The sequence below is a fragment of the Loxodonta africana genome, chromosome 8 (genome assembly GCF_030014295.1).
Source record: "Loxodonta africana isolate mLoxAfr1 chromosome 8, mLoxAfr1.hap2, whole genome shotgun sequence".
NCBI lineage: Eukaryota > Metazoa > Chordata > Mammalia > Proboscidea > Elephantidae > Loxodonta > Loxodonta africana.
This window is the reverse complement of record NC_087349.1, coordinates 73,975,726-73,993,302: the sequence shown is the minus strand read 5'-3', so window position 1 is coordinate 73,993,302 and position 17,577 is coordinate 73,975,726.

Sequence of the window (17,577 nt, the reverse complement as noted above, 5' to 3'; positions counted from 1 at the left end):
CCAAGTGTCACACCATCACTCCCAAAGACTAAGCTGCGGAGACTCTTCACTGAGGGTAAAGACTTTGCTGTCTCAAGAAGGCAATGTTGCTGTTTTAACCTCACAGAGTTGTTCTAGAAAAGTCATTGAGTATGGCAGCATTTTGGTTTCCACAGAGCCCTCTTCTTTTGTCTCTGCTTTGACTCTGTTTTTCCCAGGCAATTCATTACTTTTTAGGAGGAAAATATTTCAAATTCCAGCATATGTATTCATTAGTCATGCTCACCTCTGAGTGTCACTTTAATCATGTGTCAAATGCGATTTAAAATGCTTACTTGAAATGTTGCTATGAACATAAGAAAATACAATTGTGATGACTAACACATAATTACTACTTTATAAATGTTAATGTCTTTGTTGTTTGGAGATTGACCATGTACATTAATAACCATGTACATTAACAACCATTAATAACAATAACCAAAAATTGGCAAACTTCTTGTGTAAAGTGGCAGATACAAATATTTTTAGTTTCATGGACCATATGTTCTCTGTTACTGTGAAGACAGACATAGACAATGCATAAACAAATGGATGTGGCTATGTTCCAATAAAACTTTATTTACAAAAACAGGCAAAAATTTGGTTTAGTTTCTCTCAAGCTGAGAAAGTTCCTCTCTACTGCTTGTTTTCTAAGAGTTTTTCTTAAACATGTATGGATATTGGATTTTGTTAAATGCTTTTTCTGTGCCTAATTATATGATTATATTATTTTTCTTCCTTTTCCTGTTGCTGTGGTAGATTACTTTGATTTATTTTCAAATGTTGTACAAGACCCACATGTCTAGAATAAATTTCACTTAGTTGTGTGTATAATTTCTTTATACACGGTTATGTTCCATTTTCTAAAAAAAATTTTTTTGTGGATTTCTGCATCTATGTTCATGAGAGGTATCGGTCTGTAGTCTTTCCTTCTTGTAATGTCTGTCTGATTTTGGTATTAGAGTAATGCTGTGCTCATACAATAAGTAAGGAAGTGTGCCCTCTATTTCCATTTTCTGGAACAGTTTGTGGAGAATAGGTATCATTGTTTCCATAAATATTTCAGTAGAATTCACTAGTAAAATCATCTGCGCTTGGTGGTATCATTTTTGGAAGGTTCTTAATTATTGGTTCAAATTCTTTAATAAATATAAGGATATTCTGATTATCTAGTTCTACTTGTGTGGATTTTGCTGTTTTGTGTCTTTCAAATAATTGGTTCAGTGCATCTAAGTTATCAAATTTGTGGGCAAAGAGCTGTTTGCAATAATATTTGATTATCCTTTTAATGTTCACAATATCAGTACTGATGACCTCTTATTTCTGATGTTGGTAGTTTGCGCCTTCTCTCTTTTTTCTCTGTAAAACTAGCTGGAGTTTTTCTTTTTTTCAATTTTATTGATCTTTTTGAAGCTCCAGTTTTTGGTTTCCTTGATTCCTTCTATTGTCTCACTATTTTCAATTTCATTGATTTCTGTTCAAACTTTTTTTTTAATTTTATGTTTTACTTCTGACAGGCTTAAATTGCTTTACTTTCTTTTGTTTTCATTAATGGAAGCAAATATTTTAGATTTTAGATTTGTCTTCTTTGCTAGTATATGCATTCGATACTATAAATTTCATTCTAAACGTTGTTTTTACTTCATCCCACAAATTTTGATAAGTGGTGTATTTATTTTGATTCAATTAAAAATAAATTTGAGTTTAAGACTCCTTCTTTGATTCATGTATTATTTAAAAGTAATTTGTTTAATTTCCAAGTACTTGGGGATTTTCAGCCATTGTTTTGTTAATGATTTCAAGTTAATTCCATTGTGGTGGAATACTTTGTTTCCTTTCTGTTCTTTTAAAATATTTGAGATCTGTTTCATGGACCAGACTATACGTTCTAGCTTGGTGAATTTTTTTTAATGCAAATATGAAAAGAATGTGTATTTTTTGTGTTGGATGGAGTATTCTAGAAATGTCAGTTAGATCAAGTTGGTTGATTGCATCATTCATGTCAACTCTACTGATATCCTACTGCCTGATCTATCAGTTATTGACAGAGGGTGTTGAAGTCTCCAACCATAAAAAAAAAAAAAAAGCCCATTGCCGTCGAGTCGATTCCAACACATAGTGACTCTATAGGGCATGGTAGAACTGCCCCATAGTTTCTAAGGAGTGCCTGCTGGATTTGAACTGCCAACCTTTTGGTTAGCACTTAACCACTATGCCACCAGGGTTTCCATCTCCAAGTATAAAAAAAAAAAACTATAGCACCGGATTTTTCTATTTCTCTTTTAAGTTTCCAGTTTTGCCTTATATATTTTGATGCTCTGTTCTTAGGTGCATATATGCTAATGATTGTGATATGACCTTGGAGATTTGCTTCCATTATCCTCATGTACTGGCACTCTTTATCCCTGGAAATATTCCTTGTTCTAAAGTCTATTTGTTGTGCAATTAATGTAGGTACTATAGCTTTCTTTTGATTCGTTTTAGCATGGCTTATCATTCTCATTCTCTTTACTTTTAACATGAGTCTATATTTAAAGTGGGTTTCTTGTAGACAATATATAGTTGAATATTCTTTTTATCTACTCTGATAATCTCTTTCTTTTAATTGTATTTAGATCATTCACATTTAAAGTAATTATTGATACATTTGGATTAATATCAAGTGTATTTGCAACTTTTCTCTTCATTGTTTTGGAGGTTTCTTTTTCTGCCTTCTCTGGTTTTATTTCAACATTTGATATGATTCCATTTTATCTTGGCATATCAATTATACTTCTTTTAAGATGCTTTAAGTAATTGTTTTGCCCTTCTGTTTACTACATACGTTTTTAGTTAATCTAAGACCGCTTTCAAATAACACTATCCCACTTATTTGTAGTACAAGTACCTTATATCAGAATATTTACCATTATTTCCTCTGTTACTTGTGACATTAATATAATTCATTTCAATTATTCCTATGCTGCAATTACCCAATATATTGTTAATATTATTACTTTGAGCAGAAAGCTATCTTTTAGATCAATTAAGAATAAGAAAATTTGTTAGAGCCAAGATGTTGGATATTTCCTGTGGTCCTTTGTACAAAAAAGACCTGAGAAAACAAGCGAATCAATTATCTATGACAACATAGGAACATTGAACATCAAAGACAAAGTTGAGGAGTTGAACTGAGTGGCAGGGAGAGGGAGAGACAGCTCAGAAGCAGGGAAGATTTGCCAGACCTGACCTGGCCAGCACCCAAAGGCTGAATCAGCTGGCATGCGCAGGCTGAGGCAAGCAGTAGTTCTCAGGATGCATTTTCCACACTAAGAGAAATGCAGCAGTGCAGAGTTTGCTCAAGCCTCTGGCCCAGGGAGAAGCAGTGCTGAATTTGCAAAAGTTAAGTGCAAGCATCTAAACTACCTCACGGGATCAAAATAACACATTAACAAAGAGGGAAAAATATTATGCCAGCTCCTCTGAACTGGGAACTCGAGGCAGGCACAACCCCTTTGCCTAGGCACAGGCATAAGGGATCCATGGACTTTGAATGCCTTTTACCCCTGCCTAGACCTGTGTGGGCCCATTTCAACAGTGTAGGCCCTCATTAGCACAGTACAACAGGGTATATACCTCAAGCCTATTTTCAACTGCAACAGCTAAGGGGGAGTAGCAGATTCATGACATCTGATACCACCCTGCCCATGAAGCAGGGTCTTCACCTACCTACATCAGGGGCCTGAGGACTGGTGGCTCCACCCACTTCACCTAGCCATGCAAGACAGGGGTTGGAGAATAAGTGGTGCCTTCCAGTCCTTACAGCCAGCAGCACTAGGTGCTCAAAGTCCAGATGAAACACCCACCCACCTACACACTCTAGGGAACAGGAATATGCCTTCCACCCAGGCACTCAGGGGTGACTGTCAGCCTCCGACCTTGCTCAGAACATAACCCCCTACTGCAGCCAGATATCTGTGCCTAGTCCAATTGCCGTTATATAACCCTGCCCATCTAGGACTGTAGGTGAGAACCTGCACCACACACGCAGTGACCAATGACCTGGACACCTGAGCTGAATCCACACAAGAAAAGTAGATGGACTCCTGAACTCACATACCTAGTAACAGCTCTAACCACCTGGTGACAGAACGTGAGAGTTTCAAAGACACCAATAATCAAAGTAGCTTACACAACCAGCCTATTTGGGCATATCAAAACAAAACAAGAAGCTAGGATATAGTAAACAAACGTAAAATAAATATGGTAACTTATTGATGGCTCGGAGACAACAGTCAATATCAAATAACATAAAGAGGCAGACCATAATGGCTTCAGCAAGTGACCAAAACAAAAAGAAAGAAACCTCCTAGAGGAAGAGAAAGTCTTGGAGTTACTGGAGGTAAAATTCAAAAGGTCAGTATACAGGGCTTTTCAAGAGATCAGAAAGGCAATTAGGCAAAACATAGACCAAGCCAAGGAACACACAAAGCAACAGAGAAACTTAAGAAGGTTACACAAGAGAATAATGAAAAATTTAACAGGCTGCAAGAATCCATAGAGAGACAGCAAAAAGAAATCCAAAAGATTAACAATAAAATTTCAGAATTAGACAATTCCGTAGAAAGTTATAGGAGAAAAATTGAGGCAATGAAAGCCAGAATTAGTGAGGTTGAAGATAAAGCACTTGACACCAATTTATTTGAGGAAAAATCAGATAAAAGAATTTAAAAAAAAAAATGAAGAAACCCTAAGAGTTATGTGGGACTCTATCCAAAGGAATAACCTACGAGTGATTGGAGTATCAGAACAGGGAGGAAACAGAAAATGCAGAGAGAATTGTTGAAGATTTGTTGGCAGGAAACTTCCCCGTATCCAAGAAGCTCATTGAACCCCACACAGAGTAGATCCCAAAAGAAAAGCACCAGGACATATTGTAATCAAACTTGCTAAAACCAAAGATAAAGAGAGAATTTTAAGAGTGGCTAGGGATAAACAAAGGTCATCTAAAAAGGATAGTTAATAAGACTAAACTCAGATTATTCAGCAGAAACTATGCATGCAAGAAGGCAATGGGATGACATATGTAAAGCCTTGAAGGAAAAAAATTGCCAGCCAAGAATTATATATCCAGCAAAACACTCTTTCAAATATGATGGCAAAATTAGGACATTTCCAGATAAACAGAAGTTTAAGGAATTTGTAAAAAACCAAACCAAAATTACAATAAATACTAAAGGGAGTCCCCAGGTTAGAAAATCAATAACATCAGACAACAACCCAAGAGCAGAACACAGGACAGAATAATCAGATAAAAACCCAGATAGGGAAGTCACAAAAATAAATCAAAGTTAAACAATGAGAATAGGAAAATAGAGACATCAATATGTAAAAGATGAAAACATTAAACCAAAAAAAATGGGACTATCATAATGTCACAGAAATTTCATATGGAGAGGAAGTCAAGGTGGTTATCAAGAAATAAAAGATTGGTTTAAACTTAGAAAAGTAGAAGTAATTATTAAGGTAACCACAAAGGAAACTAATAATTCTATCAAAATAAAAAAAAAGAAGAAAACCGTAAAGACTTAGCAAATACAAAATCAACAACAATGAAAAAGAAAATACTTAAATAAAAACAACTCAGCACAGAAAAATTAAGTGGAACAAAGAAAATGACAACAACACACACAAAATACATCAAAACGACAGGACTAAACTCATGCCTATCAATAATTATGCTAAATGTAAATGGACTAAATGCACTAATAAAGAGACAGAGTGGCAGAATGATTAAAAAAATATATGATCTGTCTATATGCTGCCTATAAGAGACACACCTTAGACTCAAAAACACAAACAAAAACTCAAAGGATGGAAAAAATATACCAAGCATACATCAATCAGAAAAACGCAGGAGTGGCAATATTAATCTCAGACAAAATAGACTAAAGCAAAATCCATCACAAAGCATAAGGAACCAAAAACAAAACAAAGCAAAAAACCAAACTTGTTGCCATTGAGTCCATTCCAATTCATAGCGACCCTACAGGACAGAGTAGAACTGACCCTTAGAGCTTCCAAGAAGCATCTGGTGGATTTGAACTGCCAATCATTTTTTGGTTAGCAGCAGTAGCACTTAACCACTGCACCACAGGGGTTTCCAAGGAAAAGGAAGGACACAATATAATGATTAAAGGGTCAATACACCAGGAGGACATAACTAAAGTAAATATTTATGCACCCAATGACAGGGCTCCAAAATATATAAAACAAACTCTAACAGCATTGAAAAGAGAAATAGACAGCTCCACAGTAATAGTAGGAGACTTCAACACACCACCTTCAGTGAAGGACAGAACATCCAGAAAGAAGCTCAATAAAGACATGGAAGATCCAAATGCCACAATCAACTAACTTGATCTCAAAGACATAACAGAACACTACACCCAACAGCAGCCAACTATACTTTCTTTTCCAACGCACATGGAACATTCTCTAGAACAGACCGAATATTAGGCCACAAAGCAAGCCTTAGCAGAATCCAAAGCTCTGAAATATCAAGAAGCATCTTTTCTGGCTGTAAAGTCATAAAAGCAGAAATCAATAACAGAAAAAACAAGGCAAAAAAAAACAACAAAAAACAAATACATGGAAACTGAATAAGACCTTGCTCAAAAACTGCTGAATTATAGAAGAAATCAAGGACAGAACAAAGAAATTCGTAGAATCAAATGAGACTGAAAACACATCTTATCAGAACCTTGGGGACATAGCAAAAGCACTGCTCAGAGGTCAATTTATACCAATAAATGCACACATCCAAAAAGAAAAAAGGGCCAAAATCAAAACATTAACCCTACAACTCAAACAAATAGAAAGAGAGCAGTAAAAGTGCCCATGGGGACCAGAAGAAAGGGAATAATAAAATTAGAGCAGAAATAAGTGAAATGGAGGATAGAAAAACAATGGAAAGAGTTAACAAGATCAAAAGCTGATTCTTGGAAAAGATCAACAAAATCAATATACCATTGACCAAACCGACAAAAGAAAAACCAGGAGAGGAAGTAAATAACCCAAATAAGAAAGGAGATGAGATATCACAACAGACTCCACTGAAATTAAAAGAATCATAACAGAATACTATGAAAAACTGTACTCTAACAAATTTGAAAAACTAGAGGAAATGGACAAATTTCTAGAAATACACTACTTACTTAAACTAACACATACAGAGATAAAACAACTAAATAAACCCATAACAAAAGAAGAGCTTGAAGAGGTAATTAATAAACTCCCAACAACAACAAAAAAAAGCCCTGGCCTGACGGCTTCGCTGGAGAATTCTACCAAACTTTCAGAGAAGAGTTAACAGCAGTAGTACTAAAGGTATTTCAGAGGAAAGAACAGGGTGGAATACTCCTGAACTCATTCTATGAAGCCAGCATAACCCTGATATCAAAATCAGGTAAAGACACCAAAAAAAAAAAAGAAAGAAAGAAAATTACAGACCAATATCCCTCATGAACATAGATGCAAAAATCCTCAACAAAATTCTAGCCAATAGGATTCAACAACATATAGAAAAAATAATTCACCATGACCAAGTGGGATTCACACCACTGATTAGAAAAACAATCAATGTAATCCATCACTTAAATAAAAGATAAGAACCACATGACCTTATCAATTGATGCAGAAAAAGCATTTGACAAAGTCCAACCCATTCATGATAAAAACTCTCAGCAAAATAGGAATAGAAGGGAAATTCCTCAACATAATAAAGTGTATTTATACAAAGCCAACAGCCAACATCATCCTAAATAGAGAGAGCCTGAAAGCATTCCCCTTGAGAATGGGAACCAGACAAGGATGCCCTTTGTCACCACTCTCATTTAACATTGTGCTAGAAGTCCTAGGAAGAGCAATTAGGCTAGAAAAAGAAATGAAGGGCATCCAAATTGGTAAAAAAAAAAAAAAAAAAAAATTTTAAATTGGTAAGGAAGGAGTAAGAGTATCTTAATTTGCAGAAGATATGATCTTATACATATCATTTTTTTTTATATGATCTTATACATAGGAAAACCCAAAGAATCCACAAGAAAACTACTGGTACTAATAGAAGAATTCAGCAAAGTATCAGATTACAAGATAAACATACAAAAATCAGTTGGAGTCCTCTGCACGAACAAAGAGAATGTCATAGAGGAAATCACCAAATCAGTACCATTTACAATAGCCCCCAGGAAGATAAAATACATAGGAATAAATCTAACCAGAGATGTGAAAGACTAAACAAAACTATAAGACACTACTGCAAGAAACCAAAAGAGACCTATGTAAGTGGAAAAACATAACTTGCTCATGGACAGGAAGACTCAACATTGTGAAAAAGTCAATTCTACCCAAAGCAATCTACAGGTACAATGCAATCCAAATTCCAACCACATTTTTTAACAAGATGGAGAAACAAATCACCATCTTCATACGGAAAGGGAAAAAGCCCCAGATAAGTAAGACATTATGAAGAACAAAGTGGGAGGCCTCATGCTACCTGATTTTAGAAACTATTATACTGCCACAGTAGTCGAAACAGCCTGGCACTGCTACAACAACAGATACATAGACCAATGGAACAGAATTGAGAATCCAGACATAAATTCATCCACCTATGAGCAGCTGGTGTTTGTCAAAGACCCAAAGACCATTAAATGGATAAAAGACAGTATCTTTTACAAATGGTGCTGGGGTAACTGGATATCAATCTGCAAAAAAAATGAAACAAGACCCGTACCTGACACCATGCACAAAAATTAATTCAAAATGGATCAAGAATCTAAATATAATATCTAAAACAATAAAGATCATGGATGAAAAAATAGGGACAACTCTAAGAGCCCTAATACATGGCATAAACAGACAACAAAACATAACTAACAATGCACAAACACCGGAAAAGAAACCAGATAACCGGGAGCTCCTAAATATCAAACACTTATGCTCATCCAAAGACTTAACCAAAAGAGTAAAAAGACAACCCACAAACTGGGAAAAAATTTTTGGCTACAACATATCCAATAAGGGTCTAATCTCTAAAATCTCCAAGATGCTGCAAAACTTCAACCACAAAAAGACAAATAACCAAATTTAAAAATGGATAAAGGATATGAACAGGCACTTCGAAGAACACATTCAGGCAGCTAACAGATACATGAGGAAATAAATGTTCACAGTAATTAGCCGCTAGAGAAATGCAAGTCAAAACTACAATAAGATACCATCTCACCCTAACAAGGCTAGCATTAATCCAAAAAAAAAAAAAACCCAAATAATAAATATTGGAGAGGTTGTGGAGAGACTGGAACACTTATACACTGCTGGTGGGAATGTAAAATGGTATAACCACTTTGAAAATCGATTTGGTGCTTTCTTAAAAAGTTAGAAATAGAAGTACCACACTATCCAGCAATCCGACACCTAGGAGTATTAAAAAAAAAAAAAAAATCCCACACCTTGGAGTATATAAAATAAAAATCCCACACCTTGGAGTATATCCTAGAGAAATAAGAGCCATCACACAAATAGATATATGCACACTCATGCTCATTGCAGCACTGTTCACAATAGCAAAAAGACGGAAACAACCTAGATGTCCATCAAAAGATGAATGGATAAACAAACTATGGTACACACGCAATGGAGTACTACAAAATCTTCAAAACATCTCACGACATGGATGAACCTGGAAGGTATTATGCTGAGTGAAATTAATCAGTCACAAAAGGATAAATATTGACACCACTATTATAAGAACTCAAGAAAAGTTTTAAACACATAAGAAAACATTCTTTGATAATTATGAGGGTGGGGAGGGGGTGGGAATTCACTAACTAGATAGTAGACAAGAATTATCTTAGGTGAAGGAAAGATAGCATGCAATACAGGAGAAATTAGGACAACTAGACTAAACCAAAACCTAAGAAGTTTCTTGAATACAACCAAACACTTCTAGGGACAGAGGAGCAGGGGATGGGGTCTGGGGACCATGGTTTTGGGTGATATCTAGGTCAATTGGCATAACAAAATTTGTTAAGAAAATTTTCTGCATCCCACTTTGGTGAGTGGTGTCTTGGGTCTTAAAAGCTTGCGAGCAGCCATCTAAGATGCATCAATTGGTCCCAACCCACCGGGAGCAAAGGAAAATAAAGAACACTGAAGACACAAGGAAACTATAAGCCCAAAAGATAAAAAGGATCACATAAACCAGAGACTTGATCAGCCTGAGACCAGAAGAACTAGATGGTGATGAGCTACTACCAATGACTGCCCTGACAGGGAAAACAACAGAGTCCCTGATGGAGCAGGAGAAAAGTGGGGTGCAGAACTCAGATTCTAGTAAAAAGACCAGACTTAAGGGTCTGACTGAGGCTACAGAAACCCCAGAAGACATGGCCCATGGACTCTTTGTTAATCCAGGACTATAACCATTCCCAAAGCCAACCCTTCAGACAAAGATTAGACTGGTCTATAAGACATAAAATGATACTTGTGAAAAGTGTGCTTCTTAGTTCAAGCGGATACAGGAGACTAAGTGGGCAGCTCCTATCCAGAGGCTGGATGAGAAGGCAGAAATGGATAGGAGCTGGTTGAGTGTACATAGGAAGCCCTGGGTGAAAAGGGAAAGGGGGGGGTGTGCTGCCACATTATAAGGATTGCAACTAGGGTCACATAACAATATGTGTATATATTTTTGTATGATAAATTAACTTGAGCTGTAAACTTTCAGCTAAAGTACAAAAAAAAAAAAAAGATTTTATTATACCTTCACATATTCTTTCTCTGACACTCTTTAGTTTCTTTTAGTTATCATATTCCTTTGCTGTATTTTCTCCACTCTGAAAGCCTGAAAACTCTCTACAGTTTTCTAGATGTTTATGGTAGAAAGGTAGTTCTGGAATCTGTTATCCCCTCATAGCCTGGAAGTCATCTGGTCTTTTACTTTTTAAAAATTACTTCCTCAAAAGAATAGATTAATTTGAAGTTATTTGTATGAACCTTTCTAATTTTGTATCATCAAAACGTACTAACGATTCCTTAGATATTAATAGACATTTCACAATGGGATCTTTGATCGAATACACTTGGAAAAATCTGGATTGAGCCAAATTTAAAAGTTTATTTAATAATCAATATTTTTGAATCACCTTTAGCTTTCACTGTGCTATTTGCCTATACTCTTTGCACTGGATGTATTCAAGTATCAGGCCACTTAAAAACTAATTAAATATATACTTATGACAGAGATTTGACAGCTAAGTATCTCCCAGTGGCCTTTCCATATTCTCAGACATAAGAATCTATGAAAATACTATATCTGCCTGAATATAGTCTCACATTTGAATTCATTTAATTTTCTCCCTAGAGCTGACTTAATTGACTCGAAACTGTTTGGTGTCTGCTTAACATATAACTATATCCTTTTTTTGGTAGCCATTTCGTTTCTAAATAGCACTTAAGTGGTCTTTATTCTTGGCCTGCTGACTGGTATTACTGCAGAAGCCAGCCAGAGAATATAAAAATTTTTTCTGGCCAGTTCTTTTGAAATAAGTCACAAGTGGCTGCATATCTAAAGCTCACATCGTGTTATTTTATTAACTAGTATCTGAAGAGCCATTCAACACATCTATTTTCAAGGACTTTATCATCACAGTTCAAAAAGTCACATGTGGCCCTTGCTGATTTTGCCTTTGAACTTGATTCTTGTAATGGAATTGCCCTTTACTGAATTGGCCCTGAGTTTCATGACAAAACATGGTTGAGTTTATTTTCGGCACACTTTGTTTTCTCTTTCCACAAACCTCTCCTTTTCTCATTCTAAGTTCTGCCACCGTGGAGTACAGCCCTCTTACTCTCTTTTCACCCCTTATTCCACATTATCCACCCTTCACTGCTTTCAGGAAAGTGGCACACCTGCCATTCAAAAATAAAGTATATTTAATTCAATATATTACATATACTGGGGCCTCTTTCGTTTCAAGCAGTGTTTCCTGTGGTAGAGTGAATGGCGTTGTTTCTCGTCACAAATGTTATGGTACAAGAGGAATCAATGGTAGAAAAAGTGAAGCAAAGGAGAAACACATCATTGCTTGAGCAGAGTTTTGGCCTGATTCCAAGCAGTTTGGTAATCTGCCTGAAGAGCCTGAAAAAGATATCTTCTTTTCATTCCACAAGTTCTCTTTCTATTCCTTGTGACAATGCCAAAATTCTAGTGAGAACACTTTCTTAGGGTGGAAATAAGTCATTGTTAGGAGCACAAATTCTGAAATTGGCTGACCTAAGTCACTGCTATGACCTCACTCTTTACCAGAAGAATATTCTTCAGCAAGCTATTTAGCTTTCCTAAGCTTCAGTTTCCTTATTAAAAAAAAAAAAAAAATTGATACATCACATTAAGTTATCTCAGAATTAAGTGAGAATTCATTGGAAGCAGTTAGCACAATACTTCACAATAAATGCTTATCCATTTATTGGTGGTAAATATTCTCTCTCTTTTTAATGAATTACAAGTTTTCAGATAATACTGGGTAGGTTTTTATTAATCTCCGTCACTGGGAGAAATCAGAGATAAATTTTTGCCCTCTGTTTTCCCTTCTTCATACTATGATGCTGTTGGTTCAATGTTTATTTACAATGCCTAAATTCGTGCCCAGCCTTACTGGGAAATGACATAGTCACAATAATGGTGTGAAGGGCACCAGGAAACTTCATACCAAAATTATTGCTGCCTTACAATCAAAAAGTTGATGTTTGAAAGTCCACACTAACAGATGCACAGATTTCTAAAAAATTCGGATAGCAAGAAACTTCCAATCGCTCTTGAGGAATATCAACACTAGAGGAAGAAGGGACTTGATTAAGTGATATAGCTAGTAAGTGTCTGAAATCTAACTAGAAAAACAGGGGTCGTGGGTCCAATTCAGTATTATCTCTGCCCCCATGATATTCTTTTGGTTAAGGCTTATCAATTTATGTTTATTGGGTCTCAGGAAAGATGGTGTATTCAGACTTCTTAGTTCTTTTCCTTGTGTGGGAAAGCCACAAATTATTGAGGGATGTGAAGGGGTAATTTAAGCATCTAGGGCTACTAATAACAAAGGCAGCCGACTTCAGAATTTCCCTAAGCCCTATCCTACTTTGTTCTCCCTTTTTCTTACTCCTCTTTTATCTCTTACTACATTTTTCTCCTTCCATGATGCCTTTCTTGCCCCTCAAATACATATCCCATATCATGACATAATAGGATAATTTATTGATATATTAATTGTTAGTTTGTTCTTAATACATTTTTTTCTTAATCATCTCTCCACCAACTCCTTTCAGGAAAGCAGGCATTTTTTTTTTTTTTTCTTTGACTGAGTTTGTTGCAGGGCGGGGGGGCGAGGACTTGGGTGTGTGTGTGTGTTTGTGTGTTTAAGCAAGTGCGTATATGTGCGTGGCAGAGAACAGTTGTTACAGGACTTACAGGAAAATTTGCCTTCAAGAAGCTACCCTTTAAGATACTTATTTTCAAAAGGCTAAGTTCACTGAAGGGTCATGAGAAGGGAAAGGAATGGAAAAAGTGAGTGCCTCTCCAAACTGCTTTCCCTCAAAGAACCACAGAAATGTTATGATTTCCAAGGCAAATGCTTCCTTGCATGCTGCCAGATTGGGTCCCAGGCCCTGGGGTCCCTCTCTCAGTCTCACCAAAAATTCCCATACCCAAACGTTGTATTGAAACTTTCAAAGTATTAATCTCAAGAGTCCATGTTGAATTGAACAATGATCACGTGGGCTAGAGAGGCCTTTCCAAATGTGTTCTGCAAAACCACAGACATGGGAGAATCCCAATAAATAGAATTCTCTATCATTGTATAGAGTGGAGAAGCGTTTCAAAGGTGCGGTTTTTTGGACCCTACTCTAAATTTTTGCGTTTTAATTAAATACTGTATGTTGTGTATCTGCACTTTCTGATTTAAATTGAATTTGTAAATTAAATAACAGAGGTGAAGACATATTGAATGACTTAGTGCACATAAAAAAAAAAAAAATTTTTTTTTTTTTTTTTACATAGGGAGTGCAAAATAGATATTTTTATTTTAAGAATTTTCAACATACAAAATTTTGAAATAACAGTATGATGAATAATCTTGTGCAGTGAAACCCGTGACAGCCGGAACTTGACTGGACTGCCTTGTTTTTCCAGGTCTCACAAATTTTCCAACTTTGACAAAGTACAGTCTTACCACTTTTCTGATGCTTGTTTTAGTGGAAAGTATTTTAATTTTCCTTCTTTGATAGGTTTCTGCCTTACACAGGTTCTGGCTTTCACAGGTTTTACTGTACCTTTCATTGAGATTGCTGGTTATTAATACGTGCCATATTCTTTTCACCTCTCTCTCTATATACTCAACCACGTCATTTTTGCCGAGCCACCCCAAACAAGCTGTAAACATTTATACCTACTAGTTGTGTGAGGTGGAGAGAGCTGCTTAGTCCCTGGATTTCAATCCCATCATATGTACACTGAGCAACATAATATCATCTTCTACAGTTTTGTTGGTGTTAATGCTGATGATATATAAAAGTTTAGCATGATATCTGGCACATAGTGAGAATTCAGTGTGTGGATAATATTTTATTTTTATTCGAACACAAAGAATACACCAACATAATAGGATGCTTCAGTAATCACACACATAACAAAATCTTTGAACAAGTATTGTTCTCATATACTATTTTCTTACTCAATAACTTTCAGTACAAATTAATGGAATTTTTTATTGTATAGTGATAGAGATGTACAAGTTGTCATAAAAACTAGAGCACAAAAATGGATTAGTCACTACTAAGGAGCAGAAATTTGCCCCAAGGGTGATAACTAGATAACTGTTCCTTTTTGTTGTTGTTTTTAATTAATTTCCCCATTTAAATTTGTTTAGTAAAGCTTTCCTACATAGCTACTAAGAAGCGAGGAAAAAAAAACTATATATTTAAGTGTGTGTGTATGTTTGCATTCCTTTTCTTTCTCTTTAGCCCATTAGGTTTTTTTTTTTTTTTTTGGTAAATATTTTGGTTATTACACTGATGAACTGAGTGAAAGCTGAAAAAATTTTTTAAAATCCCAAATTGTATCTTGGTGCCTTTGGTTCACTTACTATTTACAGGTTACCTAAAACAAACAAACAGAAACCGCACAAAAATGAAAACTAAGTGTCTTTTAATAAGTAAACTAAGTTTATAAATTTAAATATGTAGTTTAATCTCTTTCATGGTTCAAATGTTTTGAGATTTTAATGTTGTGTTTGGATTCCCACCAGGATGTAACAAATACAATCATGCAAAACTTCTACCAAGTATCCCTGATAGTTCAGTGGTTAAGCCCTCGGCTGCTAACCAAAGGCAGTTCCAACCCACCAGCGCTCCACAGGAGAAAGATGTGGCAGCCCACTTCCATAAATATTTGCAACATTAAAAACTCTATGGAGCCATTCTACTGTGTCCTATACAGTGGCCATGAGTTGGAATTGACTCGATGGCAACGGGTTTGGTTTTTGGTATGAGTCAGAATAAACTTCAAGGTAACTGGTACTGGTAGAAGTTACTACCCACTGCCATCAAGTCAATTCTGACTCACAGCAACCTTATAGGACAGAGTAGAACTGCTCCATGGGGTTTCCAAGGCAGTAACCCTTAGAGAAGTAGACTGCCACATCTTTCTCCCACAGAGGGGTTGGTGGGTTTGAACCGTTGACCTTTCAGTTGGCAGCCCAGCAATTAACCAGTGCACCACCAGAGTACCTTTCTGACTCATGGTGACCACTATCTTAAGGATTGTATTTGGGTATAGAAAAGTTCACAAAAGAGTAAACAAAGACAAATAGGCTGACATTTCATGATGGAATAATCATGCTTATGTAATTGTGGCCTTGCCAGGTATTTATTTCTATGTCCCAGTAACAACAATGTCAAGTACGTGTGCAGCTACTTACAATTTGAAAGGCATAAAGTCGTCATGAACATAATTCCTTTTAGTTGCTATTTAAGATTTGACATGGTCTGTAATCTCTGATTAGCATGATAATTGTCATTAAAGGGTCTCTCACCAGATGCTATTAGGTGAAAATTTGACTATTCTTTTGTAATGCTCAAATCTCTTAAATTTGAGTGAATGTCATTCAGTCCAAAGCATGAGACTCTGACTCAGTAATGCGTTAGAAGAGAAACAACTTCAGTAAGGCACTGGCGTCATGGGTTATATGTCATTCCCGCCATTAAAGGCATTTTTTTTCCCCTTTAGTTAAAAAACAAAAAAAGTGTTGACATGTTAATTTCTTCCAAAATTAAGGAATTAAAACTTAATATTTTAGTATCTGCATAGATAAATATGCAGACATTGTGCTGGTGAATATTTTGGAAGCCTAAATATAGTTTCTGAAATTTCTAAAACTATACTTTCTAAAATATACTTTTTAAATGTACAGTATAATTACATGTAGGACTAAGCAAGCTAACCTGAAACCAGCTAAATCTTTTCTATTTACTGACTTCATACACGCATACATAGACTGTGTATACTGTATGTAATTAACATGAATAAGACACAATTACGTGTAATATATGATATATATTTTTTTTAATTATACAGGACTACCAAATTAAATTCTAATTTTATACTGCTTCAGAGCCAACAGATTTTGACACAGATATATAAGTGAAGAGATCAGTTAAAGAAATTAAATAAGGAGATTGATACTTCTAATAACAATATCATCTAAATTCTGATAGAAGAAACCTTCTGAAACTTAAATTAACTTCGCTGTACATAATAAATATATATGTATATCTATATATTTTTGTACCCTTGACAATAACCAATGTACATTACTCATGGATAACTTACAAGGGAGGAAGAAGACTGAATTAACAATAAAGACTTATTTCGGGGGCTTTATCTGAATAGAGGAGCCCTCGTGGTGCAGTGGTTAAGTGCTTGGCTACTAAACAAAAGGTTGGCAGTTCGAATCCACCACTTGTCCCTTGGAAACACTATGGGGCAGTTCTACTCTGTCCTATAGGGTCTACTCTGTCCTATAAGTCTGAATCTACTCGACAGCAATGGGCTTTTTTTTTGTTTGTTTGTTTATCTGAATATAAGTTGACTAAGAATCTACATTTACTAAAATATTTTTAGGAAAGTCATATAACTACCAAGTCTTATTAAATGAGCAGAAGTTGAAATGGGCTAAATGAACGTTTGTAAAATGTGTTTACCTGATTGCCTGGCAAGAAAGCATTTTCTAATGTGCAGTGATTACAAATAGACAAGGTCCCAGTGGCATTATCATATGCAATGTCAGATACTATATTACCTGGACAGGACAAAATGATGTTTTGCCACGGAAAATTACGATGAAGTAGTAATATTTTATGCTTAGTTATCATTACAGACTAATTACATTTTTAGCAGTAGGGAATTTTAAGCATTAAAAAATCACTAACAATATATGGAGGCAAACATCTTTTCTTTTTAGATAGATA